General features: G+C 42.0%; 1 protein-coding gene across 1 annotated transcript in view; it reads right to left on the reverse strand.

The window, feature by feature from the left end:
- Positions 1-26,801, reverse strand: part of dscaml1 (Down syndrome cell adhesion molecule like 1) — a 95,535-nt gene that overhangs the window by 34,122 nt on the left and 34,612 nt on the right.

Below are 26,801 nucleotides of genomic sequence, written 5' to 3' on the forward strand. Positions count from 1 at the left end.
TGTCCAGAATTGGGCTTTATTTACTTTCTCGCCTTCTCTATGGCTCAATAATATGTATATTTACTTGCACAATTTTACAGAAATAGAAGATGCTTCAATGTCTTTTCAAGTTGTATTCACTTTTCTTAATGGTGTACACATTTATAACAATCTTCTGTATTCACTGTATTTTCTTTCTCATTTCTATACATTTGCTGAGGAAAAAGTGTGAGAAAACCCTATTTGGGGAGGAAAAGGTCACTTCAGACATGTGATGCTATTGAAGTAGATGAGAGATGCCAACCTCTCCATCGTGAGACCCTCTTGACAAACCGTGAGCATATTTTTCAGAGAAATCACTGATCTCCAAAGAATAGAAAACAGGACTAGAATATACATGTCTTCAAAAGGCCAAACCACAGTACTTGAACACAGGGGAGCTTTCAACAAACTCTGTCACATCCATCTAGTGAGAGTTACACAATAGAGGAAGAGCGATAAGGAAGACGAGAAAGAGAGAAGAGAGGGGGGAGTTATTGTAGGTGTTAATAATTGATGCGTCTCTGTGTGTTATGGTAACAGCAGATTAGTGTCATTTTCATTTCACATCAGTGACTGCTTGGTCTCCCTCTGATTTATCTACATGTCAATAGAGAAAGCATGTGCATGTGTGTCTATGTGTGCGAGAAGAAGAAGAGAAGAGAGAGATGGAAGGAGGAGAGTGTATTTCGGTGTTTGATTCTTTCCGCTTCTCTGCATCTTTTTGTATTCTGTTCCCCCAAAGGGTTATTTTAGATAGTGTGCACTTCCGAGTTTGTAGTAGATTGCAGATTGTTCGGTTATGCGGATGCTTTTGCAGTTTGTTTATGTGTGTTTGTGCGAACATTCTGCCTGTTGTTTGCTGTACATGATGTTTCAGTTGTCTCTTTGCAATGTTGACAAGAGAGTACTTGAGTTAAACACAGGTACATTGAATAGTTGAATACGGGAAATATATGATGTACACACAACACAAAAACATACATAAATACACACTCATACACACAAGCACACCTCAAAGCAATAGGTCAGGACCTAGTCACTGCATATTTATTCTGAAACACTTATGGTTCTAGCTGTTAGATGTGTCTGATTGTTGATGAAAAGCGGCTGCTGTAGTGTGAAAAATTCACAACATAAGCCGCAGTTTTAGTTGGTTTTTATTTTGCTGTTAAATTATCCTCTTAGAGTCAATACTGGCAGTTAATAATTACACGGTTTGCAAGTCCTATGTTTTTGATTGACAAAATGTATGTATCAATGAACATGTGTTGATATAAATGTGCAAGTATCATTAAACAAGCCAGTGTTTGGGTGTGTGTGCGAATGTGTGTGTGTGTTAGCCCTGCCAAAATGTGAGCAACAATCGATGCATTTTATAGCTGCACAACTCCATCCAAAAGAGATTGATTAAAACAAAGAGGGCTGGCCTGGCTCCCTGCCATTCACACACACACTAACAAGACTGATATGTGAAGAATACTGAAGGCTTTACCTCTTGTGTCAAAGCTGCCAAGTTTGAACAGACTAATCTAAATGTGCCATTTTTCAAGATCTCACTGGATATTTCTTTATTGTTGCTCATTCTGTTGAATTTCATATTATCCTATAAGTCAATTTGAAGTAAACTATGGCCAGTTTGTAGAAAAATTCCAAGGAGATGTCTTTCCTCAACCAAAAGTCACAGATATTCAATCTAAAATGATAAAAACCAAGAAAAAATAAATGTTGGATGACTGATTACAGTACAACAAGTGGTGCTAACTAGCTTCTAGAGCTTGAGAGACCCCTTCAAATGTCAGATCGACATATTAATACGTATGATATTTTCATTTAGTAAGTCTACAATTTACACACACACACACACACACACACACACACACACACACACACACACACACACACACACACACACACACACACACACACACACACACACACACACACACACACACACACACACACACACACACACACACACACACACACACACACACACACACACACACACACACACACACACACACACACACACACACACACACACAACCCAGCCTGTGCGTCTGCATGCATATGTGAAAGTTCAGACACACGTGTTTTCATGTGAGTCAGACTGTTGTGCTGAGTGCTAAGCGACGTAAGCTGTAATTTCCAAGCCTGCCCTTTTGTTACAACCTGGGTATTAAGCCTTACAGGATAATATGCACTTGGCGAGTAGAACCCTGTATAAAACACTGCTACTCCCTGTCACAACATGCCTGGAGAGAGGGGGGGTGGGGAGGGGAGAAAGTGGGGGGTAGAGTAAAACATTCAGAGATGGTTAAGAATGGAGAGAAAAGAGAGTGCAGGGGACATTAATGAGACAGTGTGTCAACTCTTGTGGCAAATAGATGTCCAGCAACACAATTTATCGACAGAAAGTAAAGCAAAACGAGCCAGTTCAGATGGATAAAAGATGAATACATTTTAAGAGATGTTGTTGATTATTTCTCTGATCAATTAATAATGTCATAACTATACCTTATCTACAGTGGCATATTAATGAAGTATTCTATTCTCCATCTTCCCTTGACTGCTGTGAGATTAGCCGACTACCCTTCACCTCCTCTCTCCTTCACTGCTGCTCTTTCTACCTGATACCTAAGTTCTACTCACTGCATGCTCTCCTGCTGTCTGTGGAGATGTGACACACCTAAAATAGTGGAGAGGGTGTAGGCTGCACTGGAGGGAGGCAGGGGGGGGGGAAGAGGCTGACCCTACAGGGAGGAGGAGGGCAGATGGAGATTGATGGAGGGAGAGATAGGGAAATAAAGAGAAACATGCCGTTGGGAGTGACAGCGGAGGGAGTGAGAGTGAGAGGGATGAGGGCCTGCAGGCCTGAGAGCCACACACGGGTAAAACAATTCCTCTATGTTGTTCTATGTCTCTCTCCCTCCCTCTCTCTTTCTCCCGTTGCAAGCCTCTCCTTGTGGGAGAGAAGATCAATTCTCGTCTAGTCTGCCTACGCCTCCAGGAGTTTGTTGTTGTTGTTGTTGTTTGCGTGTATGTATGTGCTTCTGTGTCTGCCTTTTCCTTTCTGCTTTAGGACGCAGGGTGAGATTCTTTTAGGTCTATCCCACACCCAAGGGAGGCTCAAAATCCCCTCACTTCCTATTTTACTTCCTAACCCTCTCATTCCTTCCTTTTGCACTTTTACAATCTGTGGGACATCTATTCATCATCGCCGGCTTCTCTTCCTCCCATCTCCCCTCTGCCCTCTACCTCTTTCTATGTCTGCCTTTTTTCCTTCTAGTCCATAGAGTCTGGAGGGGGGGGGGAGGGGTCTGTAAGTAATGGAATCAGTTCAGCTGATGAGCCTGAGGCAGGAACTCAAGTCAAGTGCAGAGTGAAGATGCTGCTGGATCTGTGTGTGTGTGTGTGTGTGTGTGTGTGTGTGTGTGTGTGTGTGTGTGTGTGTGTGTGTGTGTGTGTGTGTGTGTGTGTGTGTGTGTGTGTGTGTGTGTGTGTGTGTGTGTGTGTGTGTGTGTGTGTGTGTGTGTGCATGCCAGAAATCCCACAGAAAGAGACATACATGCAAATAACGAGACACAGAGACAGAAATGGAGAGAAAGACGGAAACAATAAGGGTTAGTGAGCCCTGGAGCATCACTTGTCTGCCCCAAAGTTCCCCCAGAGACAGGACACCCCTCGTCTTTGAGATGGAGGTGAGGGAGTCAGAGGAGGGGAAGGGCAGGTTAGAGCGGGAAGATGAAGGGATACAGGATAGGCGCAGCTAAATATATCCCATTATAGTATATGGCTGCCATCTTCAACAAATGATTGTCATACAAGGGAGGGGGATAGCAGAATAAGAGATCATAACGAGCAAAACAATGATAAGAGAAAATGAAAATGTTAATGTGGGAATATTGAAGCAACCGTGGAGGTTGGGAGGAGAGGATGATCAGATAAGACAGGAAAGAGGGATTGTTTAAATAAGTATCAAAGAAAAGATTTGAGATGCTGGCCAGACCTAAAAGAAAGAGACAGAAATAGATAAAATAGAGAGGAAAACAAGAAAAAAGTCCTATGCGAGAAAAACAGAGCAAGAGAGGAAATGGCGCAAGTAAGGGGGTTTGTTCTTAGAGCTGCCATGCAAATGAAGGCGGCGCTGCAGCAATGCTAACTAACAGCAATTCACACTGTTGGACTCATCACTTATTAATGCTCTACGGCTCCCCCCTCCCTCCCATCTCTTTCGCTCTCCCTCTCTTTACCCATTCCTCTCTCCCCTGCTCTCGCCAGAATCTCTCATTTTTGTTCGCTCTCTCGCTCGCTGTTGCTAGGGTCCGTGCGCTCACGTGACAACAGCTGGGTAGGGGGCGCTGCAGTGGCACACAGCGACATGTGCAAGTGTGCTTTTCATGTGTGCCGTGTGTGCCGTGTGTGCCGTGTGTGTGTGTGTGTGTGTGTGTGTGTGTGTGTGTGTGTGTGTGTGTGTGTGTGTGTGTGTGGCAGAGTACCCTTCATTAGAGGTAAAAACGGAATCAGCCATTTAAATGATGGCGATGGAGATCAGAGGAGAGGAGAGAAACTGCTGAATGGATCTGTAATTGGTCCACAGGCCCGGGCTATATGCCACAGAGGAGCTCAACACATCTCTCACTGCATCATGTCACTTTACTTTTCACTCCATGCTTTTTAACAAAAACACATGCTGAAGACTGTCACCGCCATTATTGTCAAGGTTTGCCTTTCAGGTTTTCAGGCTAAATGGACCAAGGGCTCGGTACAATACGGATCCGCATTAGTATGCTACAAATGGACGTCTCCAAATGAATGCACACACAGATACGCAAACACTCACACGTACAGTACACTCACAATCTGTCTCTCGATCTACACATCCTTCCTCCCACTGTCTCACAATCCGAGTTTGCAGAGTGCACTCGACAAATTGTGTGTGTGTGTGTGTGTGTGTGTGTGTGTGTGTGTGTGTGTGTGTGTGTGTGTGTGTGTGTGTGTGCGTGCGTGCATGCGTGCGTGTGTGTTAGTGTGTTTTCATGCATCCTCACTACAGGATGCCACAGCGTGAGCAGACAGTGGAGTACACCTACACATTCCCTATTTATTCTCCTCGTCTTGATTCAACTTTTCCTTCCTGCTTTCTTCTTTCCTTCCACTGTGTCTCCATCCACCCCCTTAACATTACATTGCTAATTCTACTAGCGTTGTCCCACACACACACACACACACACACACACACACACACACACACACACACACACACACACACACACACACACACACACACACACACACACACACACACACACACACACACACACACACACACACACACACACACACACACACACACACACACACACACACACACACACACACACACACACACACACACACACACACACACACACACACACACACACACACACACACACACACACACACACACAGGGTGTGTGAGGCATTTAGGGCGTGAACGTGTTTGTTTCAGGATATTTTGATTCTACATAAGCATTTTTACAACTCTCTATAAGCTACACAACAGCATATTTAGTAATTTCCGGAATTGAATAAATCATGAGAAATGTTGTAACAAATAACTCTGTGACACTGTGCAAAGTGAAATAGAGCAAAGAAAATTGTGTGATCTCAGTGTGACCAACGCCAGTCCACTTCAATGAAGTCCAAGTAAACATATACACTGAATTAATTATTACAATGAGAAATAAAGCATTAATAACATGTCAACATTGAGGCTAAAAATGGGTGCAAAAAGGCATCAAGATACATAGCAGCAAGATTCAACTAGTTCAAACCATAGGTGTGCTACAGTGGCAAAAGTCGAGGGATCGCCAAGCATATTTAAATGATAGATTCGGGGATTCAATTATCAGCTGGTTGTCAGTTATTGTACATTAGTACAGTTCAGCAAAATGTGTCTACCTTATTCACCAACAATGAATGCACCACCCAGTCAGCAAACACAGCTGTGTGTATAGTACATGGTTGTGTTACAAGCTAAAAAAAACATGCTGTTAGGAACACCAACTGAAGTAGAGTACATTTAGTATCGATGCTCAAGAAAAGTGGTGGGAATAGAAGAAAGGATCCAAATCTACCGCAGATCAGCACCATGGACAGCTTTGCTGCTGCAACCCAAAGAAGGGAAACCTTCTAGTGCAAAGTCTCTTACATGTTGTGATGGTACAGTGGTTGGCACAATTAAACGTGTGTGTGTGTGTGTGTGTGTGTGTGTGTGTGTGTGTGTGTGTGTGTGTGTGTGTGTGTGTGTGTGTGTGTGTGTGTGTGTGTGTGTGTGTGTGTGTGTGTGTGTGTGTGTGTGTGTGTGTGTGTGTGTGTGTGTCTCTGAGGGTAATGTTAGCTACAGTGGTTAATGTGGTACAGTAGAGTAATAAAATAGTAATGTGGCATATGGCCCAGTGCTACCAGCAGTCAGTTTATTCACTGCAAGAGAAAACAGAACATCTCACTTTGGAAACAAGTTGGATGTATATGTGATTGGAAAAAAGACTGTGTGACAGATCCAACATACATAACAAAAAGGTTTAATAGTCAATTTAATGGTTTTGCAATCGGCTGGAGAAAGCTTTCAAAAAGGCAACCATATAAGAGCATCAGTGAAAGGAACAAAGCTTCAGCAGGAGAACACAAGCAGTGACATACATGACCTCACAGTGTCATCTATGTTTTAATTTAAAACAGTCATCTAGCAGTATAAGTAGCACTAATGTGACACCGTGTTGGGCCAGGTTAGTGTCAAGTTTTTTTTAAATATTCCCGTAAGAAAACGAGTGAAGCTGTAACTATCTTGCTCTGTAAGCTATGATCACAACATTGCTTCTGTGGTGGAAAATTGTTTTAACATTGTTCCATGCTTCAATATGAGGCATGTCGGGTCACAGTATAAATGAATTAATTGTATATAAAACTACAGCTAAGTAAACTAAATCTATCGTATTTTAGCATTCCTTTACCTATCAGGGAGTAACATGTGATATGTAGGGAAGTAGGGACGAGTAGCATGTACAGTTGTAGCACTCTTTTTTGTGTGGATTCTTGCATGCTTTTACAAATGTTACTGTGTGTTTGAAAAAAATGCTTCTTTCGCCTCAGCCTCTCAATGGAAAATATTGCATGTGCAATATTGTCATGGATAGAAGAGTAATTATCATCTTCTCTTTACTGACTACAAATATAAACTAAAATATAACAATTATAATATTAAAGGTGGGGTAGGTCATTTTGGAGAAATCAGAATCTAAATCTAGAATTTGAAAATACACAGCCGGAGAAAATCTGCCACTTCCTTACAGAACCCCTCCCCCAACACACACGAACGTGCACATGACCAATGAGGGCACGAGATAAGTTTGTGCACAGATGGAAGGCTGACAGGCAGGTAGGCCATCCAGTTATTTTAGCCGGGCCAGCTAATTGATTTTACAGGTCTATGGCTTCCAGAGATGAAATTTTTTTATGGATTTTTTCTCAAAGCACTTAAGATATTCATTGCTATCGGGATGTTAAGAGCATTCCATGGAATATAACAAAAAGTGTGTCTCGAGCCGGTTTCTCAAACTTACCTACCCCACCTTTAAGGCTTACGCGCTTTTGATTCTATTTTTATATTTCCTTTAAATAAATACATGTTATCAGCCTGAGGAAATAACGACTTAATAGTGAATAAGTAAAGTACAATATTGTTGGGAAAGAGAAAGAACGAAAGGAGTCAGTCAATGATTCCGCTACCTCAATTCCTTCCGCTAGTTCATTTATTTGATAATTACCAAGGGCCCATTATAGCTGATTCTAGGAGGCACTGGGAAGGCCTCCTAAAAGCCATTTCATTTGAATTTCTCATACTCTCTTAGCGGCCTCCTTGCATCATACATACACACAAACACACACACATGCACGCACTATATAAAACATGACTTGTACAACTGTGAGTCCATTCAGGCCCAACATGTAATTAACACCTTCACCCCAACCTCATGTGTGTCTAAAGCTTGCACATGGCCACCAGTGGATACATGCATGTCTTTGTGTGTGTGTAGGGGCTGAGAGGTGGGCAGGGGTGAAGGATAATAAAGATTGGATTCTAATAAAATGTTCTCATGCTCTTAAATCCCCCTACCTGCCATATTAACACCCCCATTACAAGGGCAGATGAATGAAAAGGAACAGAGCTGTGGTGTGATTCCCCGAGTGTCAAATCAATACCACTCCCCTCCTCCTCTGTTCCTCTCCCGCCTTCAACCCGCCCTCTCTCCCATCATCCTTTTCTCTGCTGCTATAATTTTCCTATTCTCCTCTCCTCTGTTGGGTCTGAAGAATTGACATGTGTTTGACAAAGGGAAATCTACACCTACTGACAATAGGCTCTCTCCCTATCCAAGCCTATTTCTCTCTCTAGCAAGAAATGAATGACACTTGCTCCTATCTCCTCTCTATTCACATTCAAAGCAGTCTATAATATGTAAGTGCTTCTGAGAACAAGCCAGATATAGAAAGAACCGAAAGGATGTTATATTACTGTCACTTTCCTGAACGAGAAAAAAAAAAAGCTTGCTTAAGGACTGTGAAGATGCTGTGTCAAAATAACAGGAGGAGGTTAAAACACTTTTTAAGCTTGTGTCTCTTTCTCTCCCTCTGTGAGGGAAGGACACACACGGTAACCAGAGGCAGAATAATTGAAGAGGAAACACAGATACACACTCTGTCTATTCTTATCTCTCTACAAGTGTTTCGGTTTCCAGCTCCAACCCTTGACCTTCTAATCCTCCTCTGCTGCTGCTTTGTTTCGTCTGTTTACCAGGTTCAATATGATGCAGTGATCTGAGGATAGGTATTCAGAGGACTAATGCACTCATTAAAAAGGCATGCTTCACCGTCAAATGCCAGCTGCCGCCCTCCCCAACACCACCATCACATCTCCTGTTGTCTTTGTCTTTCCCTGTCTCGATATCTACCCGTTTCCTTGGTTTCTCTGTTCTCTTCCTCTGTCTCTTTTTCTGCTGCTGTCTCTCCGTTTCTCTTTCTATATCTGTTGTTAGAAGGTGACACCCTGTACACCCACACACCCCTCACCCTCTCTGAGCAACTCATGCATGAGACTAGAGAGAGAGCGAAAAACTGAGAGGAAGAAGAAAAACAAATAAAGGAAATGGAAAAATGCACTCATCCAAACCAAAAGAAATAGAAAGAGGGAGAAATCTGATAATCTGTCTGTTTTTATCATCTGCCCACTCCCCGTGTCTTCATCTCTGTCTTTCCCTCTGTAATGGGTAAAGGCCTCCACCACACTTAAGCAATCTTAATTGGAATGGCCATACATATTCAAGCAGCAAAATGGAGGCAGGTGGATGGCTGGATGAAGGGAACATGGTTAGAAAACAGAAGGCAAAAATACTCAAATAAGAGCAGACAAGTGAAACAAAAGCACCTGACTGTCCTCTGACTGTTTGCATGCTTTCTTTTGAAATGACGTTCTTTATATCAGAGTGCACACGCAAACAGACAACCTAAAACAAATGGCTCTCACTACATATATCTGTGGGTCTATTGGCTTGCTGACAATGGCACATATGCAAACACGTACTCCAGACTTGTCAACATGCGGTGCATTGTGTTTCTTTTGTCTTTAATTATTTATTCTCATAGATAATAGATGGGGACATGCTTGCTGGTCATGAGAAGGCTTACGGGACATATCTAATACATTATACACAAACAGAGATAAGTCTACTAAAGCGTGACCTTATTCCTGCTCTGGAAAACACAAAAACAATGGTGTGCCAAGCGTCTAATTTAACAAACAGGTCAGTCCTGTGTGATTGTCATCCATTATGTAGAGAAAGACACAGCACACGGGGAAAAGACTCATCTCGTGAGAGCAGCTCGTTGGCTTCTGTTGAGCTATTGAACTTGATTCAGCCGTCTATATGTGGCAAGTTAATGAAACTATGTAAACGCGATAATCCGCATACATACAATGCTGCTGCTATGTGCATAGGGGAGAGAGAGAAGGGTAACGCGCCGACACACATGCGATAAACTCTCACACAAATCAATAAGGCCTTGCCCTTTGTAAAGCCATGTTGTCCTCAGTGGGAGTACTACAGTGCCACAGCGTGTAAGCAGCACTACGGTGACACATACTGAATCTCAGGGAGCAGGGGGGTCACCGGGGAGCGAGGCCTGTGTGCGGCTGAGTGCACCTTGCATGGCAGGAGGATGTGAGGAGCGAAGGAGAGAGGGAGGGGTAGGAAGAGGGGAAGCGAGGGCGAAGGCCTGCAATTCTCCTACGCATTCCTTCTTTGGCCCTTCTCGTTCGCCTGTGCCTCCGTGATGATGCACCCTCAACGCTGTTGCTGGGCATCTTGGCGACAGAGACCCAAAAGAGGATGAAGAGGAGGAGGAGGAGGAGAAGGAGGTGGAGTTAAAGCAGGAGAACCAAATGAGGGATGATGGGAAGCAGAAGAGCTGCAGAGATAGATGTTTCAGATTGGAGTGGAGTAGTGGTGACACGCTAAAAGCGGATCCCCAGACGTTCAGGGGAGGCCGGAGGGGCCGGGAGTACCCGAGGTACGTGCTCAGAGGAGGGGGGGGAGGGGGGCAGCACAGCAGCAGCAGCTCTCCCTGCCTCCTTGCCTTGCTGTCTCTCTGTCTCTTCTGCCTCACTGCCCCCCTACACTCTGTCCCACTTTAGCCCAATGTCACTGCCATAGCAAGGGGGAGGGGACATCAAAAAGGGACTGAGGGAGAAGAAAGAAAAAGGAAGAAATCAAAGAGGAACTAAGAGGTAGAGAAAAAGGAAAGACAGATTGAGGACTGCAAGTGAAAGATCGCAGAGATTAATGTGATGATGAGGCCTGATGCTGGAGGAGAGTACAGGGAGTCCAGCTGAGGGGCCATTTCATGCGTTCATGTATCCAGGTCTCTCTCACAATCCATCGTCTGGGAATTATTTTGTCTCCTTGTCACACAAACATAGCGCACTCAGCATATAGAGTTACACAAGCAGTCAGGCATAAAGTCCCCATTGCAGATGTGCCGACATGCGCTTCCCGCGCCCGCACACACAGAGTGACAAGTCAGGCGTTCTTTGTAGTCTTCTCAGCTGATCCGGTGTCCCATGGCATGGTGATGTGTGATTGTTTGGAGATAAGCAGGACAACAATAACCCAAACGGTTCAATAAATACCATGTTTCTCTCTCCTGGCTGGGCTTTGATACTGTTAAATGTATTAACTGCTCCATAATCCATTCACCATTACAGATGGCGCCTGCAGTCTACTGGACACACACAATTTAGCACTGACCTTTAAACTAAAGCGAGAAGTCATGATAAAAAATAGTTAAGGGTGAAATACATTTAAATGATTAAAAGCGTACAATTTAGCAACACAATATGTTGGACTCAAAATTATGGATTAAAAAAAAGGACCAAAATCGATGCAGCAGAACAAAATATATATTTATTTTTCATTTCATGCATGGCTTCTTCCTTCTCAAAATCCTACGCCTACTTTACCTACAATGCAGTTCGATTACCAACATGTTTGGTCAGATATTCTGGTGTGCTTTGCTAGCTGTGGCTAATGTAGGGTCCAGCTAATTGTCTGAAGTACAGATGAGGACCAGGCTTATCAAATCCACACACCATTCTAGTCTTTCAGCTTTTCTTTGTCCTTGTCGGTTGACACTTTGTCACGACTGATAGAAGTATGAACCCTGCTGCTCACAAGCTTTGGATTTAATCAAATGTCATGTGAATCAAATGGCTTACGGTGTACTGTAATCATTTGTACTATTTGCTATAATGCAACTCGCCTGTATGCATGAAAAGACTTGATCAAATAAGCTGTGACAAATGTACGTTAAAAGGAAAATGTTCAATATGGAGAACAACATTGGTCATAACCAGTGTTGGGACTTGGTAACGCAACTACTTTTTGCGGTAACTAATAGCGTTACTAGTTACCTATTCCCATTAAGTAACGCCGTTATAGTTACTGTGATTTAAATGGGTGCGTTACTGCGTTACATTATGTGATGGAACTGAACCGAATCTCCCTGCGGAGGTAACTTACAGGCGAATACAGCGATGTCCTCTCACAGCACCATTGAAAAGTGAAAGTAACCAGAGAGGAGTGATGATTGGTTAACGCGGGGTAACATTTCAGGGTAAGTCAATCAGAGACAGAGTTGCCTTATGGGGAAAATACACACGCACGAACACTAGCTAATGCTAACACACACACACACACACACACACACACACACACACACACACACACACACACACACACACACACACACACACACACACACACACACACACACACACACACACACACACACACACACACACACACACACACACACACACACACACACACACACACACACACACACACACACACACACACACACACACAGCAACGCTCACCACCAGCACACACACACACAATGGCAGATGCAAGTATCAGCGAGAGCAGCAGCGCATTTGCAACTTGGAAATATAACCATTATTTTCAATTTGTGGGGATAAAGGACGCAAAAAATATTACGGTAAAAATGTAAACTGTGTGCAGGACAGAAAGCATTGTCCACATCGAAAAACTTTTTTTTTTTTTTTTTAAAAGGTCCCATGTCATGCTTTTCCGGTTATTACCCGTCCCCTTTTGTGTTATGAAGGTTTTTATGCATGTAAACGGTCTGCAGAATCAAAAAACCTCAAAGTACACCCTGTAGCGAGTAACTATGCTACCCCAAAACGCCTCGTTGGAGATTTCAAATGTTCCATTGTTTACTTCCTGGGTACTGTGACCTGTGAATACCCAGAGGCCACACCCTCTGCCAGTATTTCACGAAACAAAGCTTCCCAAACCTTTCAGCGATTCATGGCGGATATGTACAGCGTAGGGCACTGAAGAACGATGCTGTTCCTACTTTGTTTGGACCAGCGGGAGATTCGGGTACACAACCTGTAAGTATTCATTGTTGTTTGTGTATTTATGATGTTTAAAACAAACGAGGTATCTACCACGACTGTTTAAATAGGTAAACGTTTTTCGGGCTGCTAAGTTGGGATCGCGGAGAAATGCTCTCCGCAGACCCATGCTCACAGCGTTATAAACCTTTTTCTTACTCAATATCAAGCCACACTTATTGTTTTTACTTCGGCTGTGAGTGTTTGTGTGTGCTCAGGATGAGTTTTGCTTGTTCTCGCTGTATCACCGACACATTTGGAAAAGAGTTTGGAAGATTGCACAGTATAAATCTATTTTAGTAGACCTCAACAATGGAATTATGATCAGTAGAAATGGCCATGACATGGGCCCTTTAAAGGAATCTGAAAAACCGTACAAAATGATTGGTAACAAATAATTGTCTGAACAGAATTAAGCTCTGAATGTTTAATTCAGAAATGTAATTAATTACTCTTCAAGAGTAATTTCTTAATTCATGCGTTGTTCCATATTTAAATAAGATCAATTACCAAAAGGGACAAACATCATTCAGACACCTTGATACGTTTTGAAGTAATTTTTTTTATTACTAACGTAAGAGTTTGCAGTATCAAAAATATAGGAAAGTGTTGATCATATAATTACAAAACACTGCAAAGCTCAAAACTGAGAAGTCCTCCCCCAGCCTTACAGAGTCAGTACCACACATATTTACTACAAGAAGTACCGAATATTATATTATAATGCTATAAAATATATCAAGGGACTCATCCAAATCTATAAACAGACGTGCCAAAGACACTATAAAGAGGAGCCCTCACGTCTTGAATTCACCCCCATTAGCAACACAACATTATTGTGTTAACATTGGCTCTTTCCTATTTTGCATTATTAACTTAATCATATACAGTTGTCTGTCTGCATGCTAAGCGATTGTGTGGGTGTTTGGGGATGTGCCCTGGTAATGATTACCCAAACAAAATAGTGGATGAACTCTGGGTACAGATACATATTGATCACATCATGTAGAAAAGAGCAGAATAGCGTGAAAGCGCCTTTGCGATCTGTAGGCCCTGCATCCCCCTCTCACACACATCTAGGTTTAACAACACAAAGCTCTTCTTCGCCTCCTCTGTCAACTGTCCAATCCCTGTACAGTCCTCACCATCCCTCCCTAAAGAGTGGGAGGTCTCATCAAGGGCTGGCACTGAGATATGGCAGTTTGGCTAGAGGTGGCACTTGCCAAGGTCATGCAGCATGTGTAGCGCGTGTGCCACCATCTCTGCAGCATGCGGAAACTCTAACATATTATATTTTCATACAAGAACAGTGCATATATGGACCTTTTCTGTATTTCAGTTTATAATTCAATATGCAGAGTAGAGGCCATCTTGAGGCTGCCTAGCTGCCTGCCGGCAGTGTAAGAAGAGGCAAGGCTTGCTGCTGCTTGGTTTTAATGGGCCAGCAACTGAAGCTGAACCTCAAATCATCATAATGAGAGAGAATGAGATCCACATACGCAAGAGGGAGGAAGGGAAGGTAGATAAGGAAATCTGGTAGAGAGAGAGAGAGAGAGAGAGAGAAAGACGGGGGAGTCAAAGAAACAGAGGGGGGTGGAGAGAAAGGGAGAGATAAGGAGAGGGGAAAGAGGGGTGAGAAATGAGAGAGATTCCTCTGCATCTCTGATTTGCTTGGGTGATATTTATCAGAGCGACAGGGCGTAGGGGAGGAATAGATGGAGGGAGGCAGCAGCAAGGGAAGAGGGAACAGAGAGAAACAAGCATAAGTATTTTTTGTTTCTACAAGCCATTTGTTTTTATTAAGCTTCCCTGCCTGTCCTTGTAGCTTTTTTCTGGGCTCTCCACTGGCTTGTATTTGTTTATGTTTGGTTACAGGGGCAAGCTTGTATAGCGGTATTTAGAAGCATAAAGAAAAGTGTGGCATTCAAAATATCTATCTATGTGAGGCGGTTTGACAAAAGCAAAGAAAATGGATTAAATGCAGAATTTACCATTCCCTAAATTCTAGTTGATTTCCTCATATTTTAATTGGCCTTACATTATATACCCACCTCATGTTTCAAAATACAAGGACAATTAAAATAACAATGCCAGAGTTTAACCTTGTGCATTACCTGTGTAGAAAAAAAAACCTAACATATAATTATTGTGTGGAAGAGACCTCAATCCACAAACTAGTCACACAATTGAACTGGGTGACATGTTCTTTCATTATGAAGAACATGTCCACTGTAGTTTATTTTGGGTCAATCCCACATTAACTATCCTACTTCCATTAATACTCACTAATGCACCAAATGCATATTCATTCGCAGCCAAAATTGTCCCCAATAAAAACACAATCACTCGTGTTTATGTAATATGTGCTGAAAGCTAGTAGTGCCCAGGATACATTTATATATATATTTACAAAAAAGGTAGTTATTTTTTACCTGTTTTGCGATTAGCATCTTTAGGAAACAATGAATGGGCGTGCTTCAGACAGGTCAGTGAAGTCCGAAAGTATTATCAGAGATGACTGGTGTCCTTGTTTGTGTGTTTTCATTACATTTGACGACACTTTAAAAAAGAAAATACAGAATAACGCTGGTCTTATTCTGTACTTTTAAAATTAGACAATTTCATTTGAAGCAGCCCTCTTCACTGCTTTTGAAGTGGAGTGGTCAATTGGAATAACAAGAGCTCCTAAGTAATGTGGAAGGTGAAGGTGATTATAATAGCCATGGCCTAAAAAGCTTCAAGCTGAGTTAAAAACCAAAGCGGAAAAATACAAATATTAAGAGACTGGGTGCAGTGCAGTGTGGGAGAAGAAGCTGGAAGAGAATGAGTGATGCGGGAAGGGAAGGAGAGTGGGAGAGCGAGGAAAGGAAGAGGGGGGGAGAAGAGAGGGAATGTGACAGAGTGGTGACAGAGGGAGAGAGCGGAGCGCTGTGTGTGTCAGGACTGTGTTTCCTCTGTGCTCGTGTCCCCAGGCGCAGGCAAACATTAGCTGCATTAAGTGAGCTGACAGGTCCCTCCCCATTACCACTACTGGTGGCCCAGGGAGGAAGAGAGAGAGAGACAGAGAAAGGGGGAAAACATTGAAGACACTGGTTCTTTCCGACTGTCTGTACAATTCAAAACACATGATGCGCGTCCCTTATTGTGCACATACATGCACATATATTATTGTGGAATATTTGCATAGAAACAGAGCCTGCAAACAGACATTTTCATACATTTTTGCATGTTGGCCACTTACCGGAAATATGTCGGGAAATTTAACAAAAAATACTTTCCATAACACCTACACTTCACAAACACACGTTTACTTTAAACTCCTCTACTATACTGCAAACACAGAACGAATTCCCTTGGTGGGCAGAAAAACACACCCCATACATCATCCACACTGACAGCCATGTGCTGTCGCTCATAAAAATGTGTAACTGAGTTTACCTTACACTGGAATGTGTGTGTATGCACATGTAGTGTATCATTCCTTCTCTGCTTAAATATTGATTGTTGTCTGGGGTTCAGGGTTAAAGACCATCTGGGACTCCATCCTTCAATTATTCAGTCACATCACCACCAACCCCCCTACCCCAACATACACACACGCAAATTAGTCCCTGAGGATATGTTTCCGTTTTCAGTGCGTAATGACACAATGCTATGCACTCTACACTGCACTATGCAAAATGGCTGAGTTATCTGTTACTGTCAATCTAAAAGGAGTCGCTTCCTTCAGGACAACAATGCCTATGCACACGCGCGCGCGCACACACACGCACACACACACACACACACACACACACACACACACACACACACACACACACACACACACACACACACACACACACACACACACACACACACACACACACACACACACACACACACACACACACACACACACACACACACACACACACACACACACACACACACACACACACACACACACACACACACACACACACACACACACACACACACACACACACACACACACACACACACACACACACACACACAAGCGCGCGCGACTTTAGCAGCTTCAGTGGAGTTGCAGGAGGTCGAACCCTGCTCTCTGAGAAAGCAGTACTCTGTGGGGTGCTCCGAGTTTACATCACACTGTGTTAAGGCTAACTCCTCTGACCCGAACAAGTGCACTGAGGACGATAATGAAATGCAGGGGGCGGGGGGATGAGAGGGAAGTCCAAAAATGAGAGAGGAGAAGGACAGAGAAAGTAGCGTAAAGTGTTAAATAATTGTAGTGACCAAGCATGTGGGAGAGAAGAAGCAAAGCAATGAAAGACAGAGAAGAGGCAAGAGAGGTTGTTGACCTCTGGCTATGGAGCGTGTCACCATAGTGCAGGCAGGGGGAGTGAGGGGTGGTGGGTGAGGGGGGGGAGGCCTGTTTGTTAGTGAAGATGTTCTTCCTCAAATGCAATGTCTCCGTGCTGCAGTCTGTGTGTCTGTATGTGTGTCTGTATGTGTGTGTGTGTGTGTGTATGCGTGTGTGCATGTGTGTGTGTGTGCGTGCGTGTTCTCCCCGGGCAAATCCCTCTTTAGCCAAAGCAGGGAAGAATAGAGAAGACAAGGAAAAGCCATCTTTATCCAAATCCAATTGCAGCTGGAAGAGAGAGTAGAGTGAGGGAGGTGGAGGAGGAGAAAGGAGGAGGAGCAGAAGACGTTGTAATTTGTCTGAGGGATTACAAGGATTGCTGGCAGAACATGACTGCTGACTGTGTGTGCGTGTGCATTTGTGTGTGTGCGAGCCATGGCCTAACCCCATGAATTCAGAGCATAACAACATCAGAGACTGTATTTTTGTAACAGAACTAGAGCAGAAAAATAGAGAATATTTCTGTACAGCCCTGTTCACTCCAGGTAAACATCAAACTCTCCGTGTGACTCAGTTCATAATAACAGCCAGGAGGTTGAGTTGGTGGGCAGACGATTAACCCTCTCTTTAGACCAAAGTCATTATAACATATAACCGTCTCTTTCATACGAGATCAGAGTTCTTTTGGCTCCATTTTCATGACACTAGTGCTATGATAAAAACACGATTATACATTCATATCACAACTAACACAAACTAGACACAATATTGTGACCCGCAAACCTCTGCTGATGGTGACAGTCTTATGGTGCTTTAAGGCCAGACACATGAAGATAATGTGGTAACAATATGGCAGCTATACTAATCTAGCCTTATGTGAAATGTGTGCTTGAACACAGCAACTGCAGGGACCGAAATGATGTTGTAAACAGACTAAGATATAAGATAAGATAAGATTTACTTAATTGATCACAAATTGGGAAATGTTTGCGTTGCAGCAGCATAAAAAACAAAACAAGGCATTGTACATATGGTAGAAATTAAGGAGCAGAAAGACTACTGTTTGTTTCCGAAAGGCTCTTAATTTGAATCAGAATCTTAATTGATAAATTACTTGTTTGTTTCTTTTGACCAAAACATTTTCATTTATTATTATCATTAAGTAATAATCAAATATATTAGCTCAATGGAGGGTTGCTTCTATGACTGTACATTTCTTAATTTTATTCTGGACTAAACTGACCTAAATGATTAAAATGTGATTTGATCAAATCAGGGATTTAGATAGCCCACCAACCCTTACATACACGTAAAGACACACAATGTAATTGGACAGACAACAAACAGGAATACAGCCACTTGTGTCGCCTCCTCAATCCTTTTACTAAAGAGGCACACACTGCTGAAGGGTCAGGGAAAGAAGAGAAAGAAAAGAAACCGGAGGCATGGAGTGATGGAGCTGAAAATGGTTGTGGAGGAGAGGAATGGGCTTAAGGCCAGAGTTTGGGTGCCATGGTTTGATGTGATGTGACTGTATGACACACACAAGAACAGATATATCTGCCCTGAGCAGGGTAAGAGTTAAGGACAGGGGAGTCAGATAAGTGTCAGTGTGAAACAGCATCAGTGTCTTTCTCGGTCTCTGTGAGTGACAGTGATACAAGGCAGTCAGCCCTTTGCACATATACACACTCATACAACAACACAAACACATACACTCACACACAGGTGCCCAAAGGCTGTATGCAGGAACAGCTGTTTTTCTGTGACACAGCATACACTGCACATCACATCAGATACACAGCAGCTCCTAACCCCGCAACTCGTGGACCACAATGACACACAGACACTGTTGCTTGCTTCACCAAATGCTGACACACTCTCTAGGCATTTTATACTGTCAGATTGCATTTACTAGATATGCCAAACACTCATACCCTATGTACAGTATTGTCCTGCAGTATTCTGAGAGGACATGCGTTACAATGTGCACCTACAGTAAGTAATACAGTAGTATTGGAAAACATGACAAAATTCTGTATACAAATGGATTGTAAAGATTTGTCAACAAATAGTGACTTTGCTACAGGTATTTGGTTGATCTGAAGGTAGATATCCCTTTGATATTCGTCGTTGAATGTGCAGTTGTTGGTCAAATCAGTAAGCAGGACAATTTTTCACAACCGACATTTTGACATGTTAAAGTAAGAAAGCAAAGGCAACATTAATGATGACCCCGCTTTACACAAGTGTCTCAGTAAGCCATGACAGTGTGACAGTGAGCCATTCATGTGCTTGTGCTTTTCCTTCTTCCATAAAAAAGGTCTATTGAATAATTATTTTTACGGCGTAAATAGATTTATAACCTGGACAGTATTGTGAAAAACACAATGTATTACTGTATTATTCAAATCTAAACTAATTCATTATTGACTTAACATACCATTTTAAATAAACATCCCGTTCATTTATATCACTGTTGTCTAATAAAATGAAATACACACTTCGATATTTTGTCCTTCTAAGCCGGTTGCCTATGTAGACTGGGCTTTCAAAACTGGGATCAAAAAATCAAAAGGTAACCTTCTTATTTATTAAATATACTATATTAATCATTATAATTTTACTCTGGTAAGAAAAAAAGTTCTCATTAAACTCAGTCTGTAAAAGGTGGATGCTCAAGCTTTTACGTTTTATATTACAAAAGATACAAGGCTAAACTTTCTCACATTGACACAAAAGAGGCACATAACACATTTGCACATGAAAACACGCGTTTATAGCCACCAGCATTCAATGAGGCACATTATACGATGTATGGCATTATCAAGGTGATTCCTTTTGCCTCAAAAGCCTTCACTTTTTCTTATACTTCTCTTTTGATTCCTGCTTTAAGTTCTTGTATGGGAATTTCACGAATTGCAATCAATCTTTTTATACATAAATCTGATGCTCTGACACAGACGACTAACTTCAAAACCCAGCTCAGTCCTCCTGTGAACGTAGAGCATTCAGAGAAAAATACCATGGAAATATTTAGTATAAAGGAAGTTATGCGTAGTTAATGAAAAGGGAAAAAAAGGGAGAAAATTATGTAGTTCATATAATATTTTTGTTACCAGGACAACTCAGCTGCCTGAATGACGGGTTCTTACATCAATGGGTTAATATTACCAACACACCTTACATGTTGGAGATATTGCTGGAATAAGCAACCAGTCCCCCACTGAACAAAGAAGAATCAAGGTAAGGGCTCTTTAGAGTAAAGCAGATCTTTAAGGCCAATGACATTGTGCTCCATGTTAAGATACGAGCTTCAGTTGCATTCAGTATCTTTTGAAAAGAAGATAACGATTCCTTGGCAGCAGGTTTTTGTGTAGCTACTGTGCCCTTAGGTGTAATTCAAAGACAGGGGACACTAAAGAGAATAATATAGCCATATAAGCATGTTCTGCAGGTTAAAAAACTGGCTTGTACCAAGTCAACAAAACTGTACAAGCAAATTTGAATGTATTGGAGGTCACGCATTTACGTCCATACAGTATATCAAATTATTCATGGACATTTACATAGTTTCATCTGTATGAGCTGAGATGGTCAAAACATAACTAATAAATACCAATAACATGGCCATGTGAATTATGGAGTCTAAAACGATCATCATTATGCTTGCAACAGGTGACTCTCTCTGTTTAGCTATAGCCATAGACAGACCATTTTTGTTTACAACAAACTGTGAAAGTAAAAAAGACAATGAGATTACAAAAACTTTAAACTGTGAGCATTTAATAAAGCAGCAGATCTGAAACTGAAAAACTAATCTTAGGAGTCAACCCACTGTATGCATGCGTTTTACTATGTAATTAGAAATAATTATCGAAGAAAATCCAAAACCTAAATCTTTTTTTATTACATCTTATATACATCTACTTTGTCGTCTCCTGTTGCTCAGGTAAACCCATGCTACTTTCTCACAAAGCCACAGGTAGGCTCTGAAAGACTGGACGAGATTCTGAGTGCTTTTCTATGTTTCTCCTCTATCAGTTGGAGGGATGGAGGTGAGGAGAGAATTGAGAAAGGGAACAGCAGTGAAAAAAGACAAAGAATGGAAGCCCCCACAGCAGCACTTAAAGTATGTCTGCATTATTGATGAGGAGACAAAGCGAAACATTTATTTATCATCGTAGATGTGGAGAAGCTGAGCTGATCCCTGCGGAGCCGAGAGAGAGAGAGAGAGAGCGAGAGAGGAGGAGAGTAAGTGAGGGTCAAGAGACAGAAAGAGGTAATGTTGAAAGGGAGATGTCTAAGGAGGGTTGAGTGTGTTTTGTGTGTGGGTATACAGTAGAAGGTCAAGTCTAAGATGTGTTCGGAATATTTGCTCTGGTCAGCTATGGGATTTCCTGAAGACTGAAGGATCAAGACCAGGCCAGAGACTTTTTTTACTGGGTCATAAAAAGGCTTCCATGGTGCACCGTGTGCTTAACCCCTCACTACACTAACTTTAATGTTCCAGGCTCAAGTCCATCCCCTGACTCCAGTCACACACTCTGCCCACCAGTCTATATATTTGCTCTCTGTCTTGACTTTGTAAATAAAAAAGCTATACAGAAGGCTTTCTTCCGCGTTCACACCGGAGTACTTTTCCCACAATAGTTCACCAGAACTACGATATAATTGCGTTCACACCAAAAAGCCCCAGGAACTAAATTAGTTAATGAGAACCTTTTTATCCCCTTTTCCATCCCTGCTAGAGAGCAGGTACTTTCGTGGGAGAAAAAGGTTCCTATGTCTGATTCAGGGCCGGCCCTAGACTTTTGGGGGCCCTAAGCGAGCTTTGGCTTGGGGGCCCCCCTCACTCTAGCGTGTTCTCACTACAACACGGAACCAACTTTTGTCTTATGATGTTAACATAAGCACACATATTGTATAAATAAGCATGTAAACACCGTGGACCTAACCTCCTCTAGGGGGGTCCTCACCTCCTCTAGGGGGGTCCGGGGGCATGTTCCCCCGGGAAGATTTTTTTTTTTAAATATTGAAGTTAAAAGCATGAATCTGGTGCACTTCGAGAGAAAAATTAAGAGATCTATGGATACATCTCTCAACACCCATATGAAACAGAACTGTAAACAGATTTTTCTTTATGGATATCTTACAAATCACTTAAAGGTGACCTATCATGCAAAATGCACTTTTGTACATGTTTTATTCATGAATATGTGTCCCCGGTGTTCCAGGGAACTCACCAAGTGTCAGAAAACACAACCCTCTCTATTTTCCTCCATACCCAAATCTCTTAAAAAGGGACTGCAACGGATCTGATACAGACTGATCCAGATTTGAACACTTCTATGACGTCACAGAAGTGGCGCTACGGCTATTGGGCCAACTCCACCAATCAGGAGGAGACAGCCACGGACATTGCCGTTCGAAAGCGCTGGAGACGCTGTAGTACATATGCCAGGCCTGTAGATGATGCTGTTCTCACAGAATCAGCCCATGCAAAGACAGTGTTAAATTGAGCGAAATGAGGAATGGCTAAAATGCATGATCTGTTTGGTATTTTGAAAAATAAAAAGTATAAATATGCCTTATATAGGTATGGTCCTACACTATATTTTTCAAATATAGCATGATAGGTCTACTTTAAACTGTATTCTTGTTTTGTCATATAGTATTTCATAACTGTTTTCCTTTATTCTCTCTGGCTGTCCATCTCATAATGTTCACATAGAAACTAGCTGTCAATAGGAATATCATTCAGAAGAATTATAATTTCTTGCAAAAATCTGTCACAAAAAGAGGTTGCACATTTAAATTCAGGTGTTGTTATGGCAACGTCAGTGGCCAAACAGCCACATTTACTGCTGCAAATACGTTCAAAGATGCTGTTGACATGTAAAGCAGTGGCAACTATGCCACCATTTCAGCTGACCTTTTCACATAACATCCATATATTTCAGTGCTAGGTTGATGCTTAGCTAAGCTAACTGTGAAACACGTTAACTGACAGGACTCCGGATCAACTGTGTAGGCCTACTGTAAGGTAGCTTCTAGCTTCATGTCGAACAGTAAGTCAACATTTCCCAGAGAGCTTTCTTTGAAATCACCAGGTAACACTAAAAAACATTACATTCAGATTGTATGACAAAGTCTGTATTTAATATACCTGGCTAGCTATAGCTACTTGCTAACGGTTTAGCTTACCCCCGCGATTCAAAGTAACGTCAACGTAGCTGTAATTTATGCTTTGCTTACATGTTCGCATAACTTGGAAGTTTACTGACATTTACATACCTTGTTTACCTGGCTCAAGTGGTGGCTCTGGGGTTGTTGTGTGAGCCACCACTTGAGAATTGTCGTATTTTTTAAGAAAATGTTTTCATATGTCCATCTTCAAAAACTCTGAGTCTGACTGACAGTTTATTTTAAACATTGTCACAGCTCACATGAAAGGTACCTGTCAGCCAATAAGACAGATGTTTATTTCCATTCAACCCTCTGGTTGGTCTGGTGTCTTGCCTCTGTTGCATTCACTGAACACGGGAAATTACAATACTGCCGTCCTCTCTTGTGTCATGATGAGGTTCAGGTAAAGCACGGTTAATGTATTATATTATTGACTCAATAATATAATACATGACTTTGAGAGTAGGCAATCTAGGCATATTAACACAATTAATTAAACATACTTATCACGGCGACGATGTACTGAGATTTTTGTATTTTTTAAATTAAAAAAATTAAAAAATGTAATTTTTTATTTTTTTTGCTAGGGGGCCCCTTAGTGGCTGCGGGGCCCTAAGCGGCCGCTTATGTCGCTTAATGGGTCGGGTCGGCTCTGGTCTGATTGGCTGGGCGGATTGCAAACCACGTCCCGTAAAACTCCCAAAAACTTTTGTGAAGCCGCCATTTTATTATCCTCGCATTGCATTATTAGCATTAGCTTTCCCAGCGCAGAAAAGCAGAGAGACTAACTTATGGCAACACAAAAGAAAACAGCTGGAGATGAGGAGGTGTCGGCGTTCTGGAGATTTACTCGGAAGGCTTCAGTAGAAGCAGCTGGGAGTCCCATTAGCTTCTACTGAAGCCAGTCCCCAACTCCGGGGACTTCTTGCCAGGGATTTTGGGCGGCAATATACGCCGTGAAGTTGTTTGCCAGTAAACCCAAAGCAGAAGAAGAAGAAGTGACGTCAGCGGCTTCATTTGCCTAATCCACCCCCAGGGACTTATTCCGGTGTGAACGTGATCTGTACTTAGTTAATCAGAACTAAAGAGTTCTGATGAACTAAAGTGGGAAAAGTACTGCGGTGTGAACGCGCCTCTTGTAGTTAAAACTATTTTATGTTTTTACTATTTGATTTTACATATTACATATATTCACTCACACATTTTGTGAAGATGAGTGCCCATTACAAGTTCAAGATGGTCCCAATTTTAAATAGCATATATTGTCAACAGTGTCGAGACTAACACGTTCCACAGCCACGCGTTACTGTAACGCAACTACTTTTGCTGCAACTAATAGCGTTACTAGTTGCCTATTCCCGTTAAGTAACGCCGTTATAGTTACTGTGATTTAAATGGGTGCGTTACTCCGTTACGTTATGTGATGGAACTGAACCGAATCTCCCTGCGGATGTAATTTACAGGCGAATACAGCGATGTCCTCTCACAGCACCATGGAAAAGTGAAAGTAACCGGAGAGGAGTGATGATTGGTTAACGTGGGGTAACATTTCAGGGTAAGCCAATCAGAGACAGAGTTGGGCGGGTTTTGCCTTATGGGGAAAATACACACACACACGAACACTTGCTAATGCTAACACACACACGGCAACGCTCATCACCAGCACACACACAAACAATGGCAGATGCAATTATCAGCGAGAGCAGCAGCGCATTTGCAACTTGGAAATATAACCTCTATTTTCAATTTGTGGGGATAAAGGACACAAAAAATATTACGGTAAAATGTAAACTGTGTGCAGGACAGAAAACATTGTCCACATCGAATAACAGCAATGCCAATCTCCTGAAGCACCTACCTAATGTACATGGAGCTATAAAACTAGTCGACAAAGACCCCACCGTCTCAACCACCGGCAGTGACCCAGATGGAGCAACACCATCTAAACAGCCAAAAAACGATGTCACATGTCACCCAGAGTCAACTAAACAGATTGATTGCCAGGTATGTTGTTGAGGACATGCTGCCCATCGCAACGGTCGAGTCTGTTGCCTTCAGAGAACTAGTCAGCAAAAAACAACACAAAAACTTGTATTTTTATTGTTATTATTTTTAAAGTAAAGTAACTTGTTACTTTTATAATTTAGTTATAAAGTAACTAGTTACTTTTTTGAGAGCATTAACTATAACTATTCCTAGTTACTTTTTAAAAGTAACTTGCCCAACACATTGTCAATAACAATAACATAATTTAATTTACAATAGAATAAAATAGATAAAAGTCCTAACAATGGGTAAAGGCGAAACCATTTTAGAAGGGACCTTCATTGCAGGAAAAAGAAAGGGAAGAAAGCTTTTTTGTGCAGTTATCATAAAGCCCTTTGACCCCACTTCATAAATGTATAGGTACAAGGAGAAAAATAAAAGTTGTTGGGGAGTTCTGAGACTGAACCGCAAATAAATGTCTAAAAAAGTCAGGAAAGTTGCAGTTTGTCGTACAAACATACACATTGTTTTGTGCGAAACCGCTTAGTTAAATAAATCTTGTCCAGCACAATATCATGTGTCCATTACCTTGGCTTGCTAGCAGGTATATGTCCCCAAAATGTATTCAATACAAGAAACAATAGATGTATATGCGAGATGTCTGTACACAAACAGAAGGGATTTTAGATTGTATGTACAAAATTAAGAGACGGACAGCTAACAGATAAACAAAGCTTGTGTTGCTCGTAGTTCAGACAACTCTAACAATAGTTACTATAGCGATTAGGCTTTGTATTAGCAGATCAAATTGTCGCGTGTCACAACCACAAGGAACCCTTCACTGCATGTCAGATTAGGCATAATGTTTGGTTTAAATACTGCACATTGTTCGTCTGTGACTGATGGATTTGTGGGGAACTGACGTGTGAAAGTGACTGAGCATGAATATATGAATAGCACAATTTTATGGACATGGCTATACATTGTGTGTGTGTGTTTGTGTGTAGGGGGGGCCGTTAAGGGATAAGCACTCAATAACAGCTGACACTGAGCTGCCCTCTGCTCTCGCTCACACAAAGGACTATGATTATATTACTCTTTGACTGCCTGTCCCCCCCTCCCTGCAACCCCCCCATCATACCGTATACTGCCAAGCCCTCTGTGCACTCAACGGCTAAGATAATTACCACTATTGTGTGTCACACACATACACACTCCCATGCAAAGTGTGCCACGTGCTTGCCAGCTCCC

The sequence above is a fragment of the Notothenia rossii genome, assembly GCF_949606895.1.
Source record: "Notothenia rossii genome assembly, chromosome: 4".
NCBI lineage: Eukaryota > Metazoa > Chordata > Actinopteri > Perciformes > Nototheniidae > Notothenia > Notothenia rossii.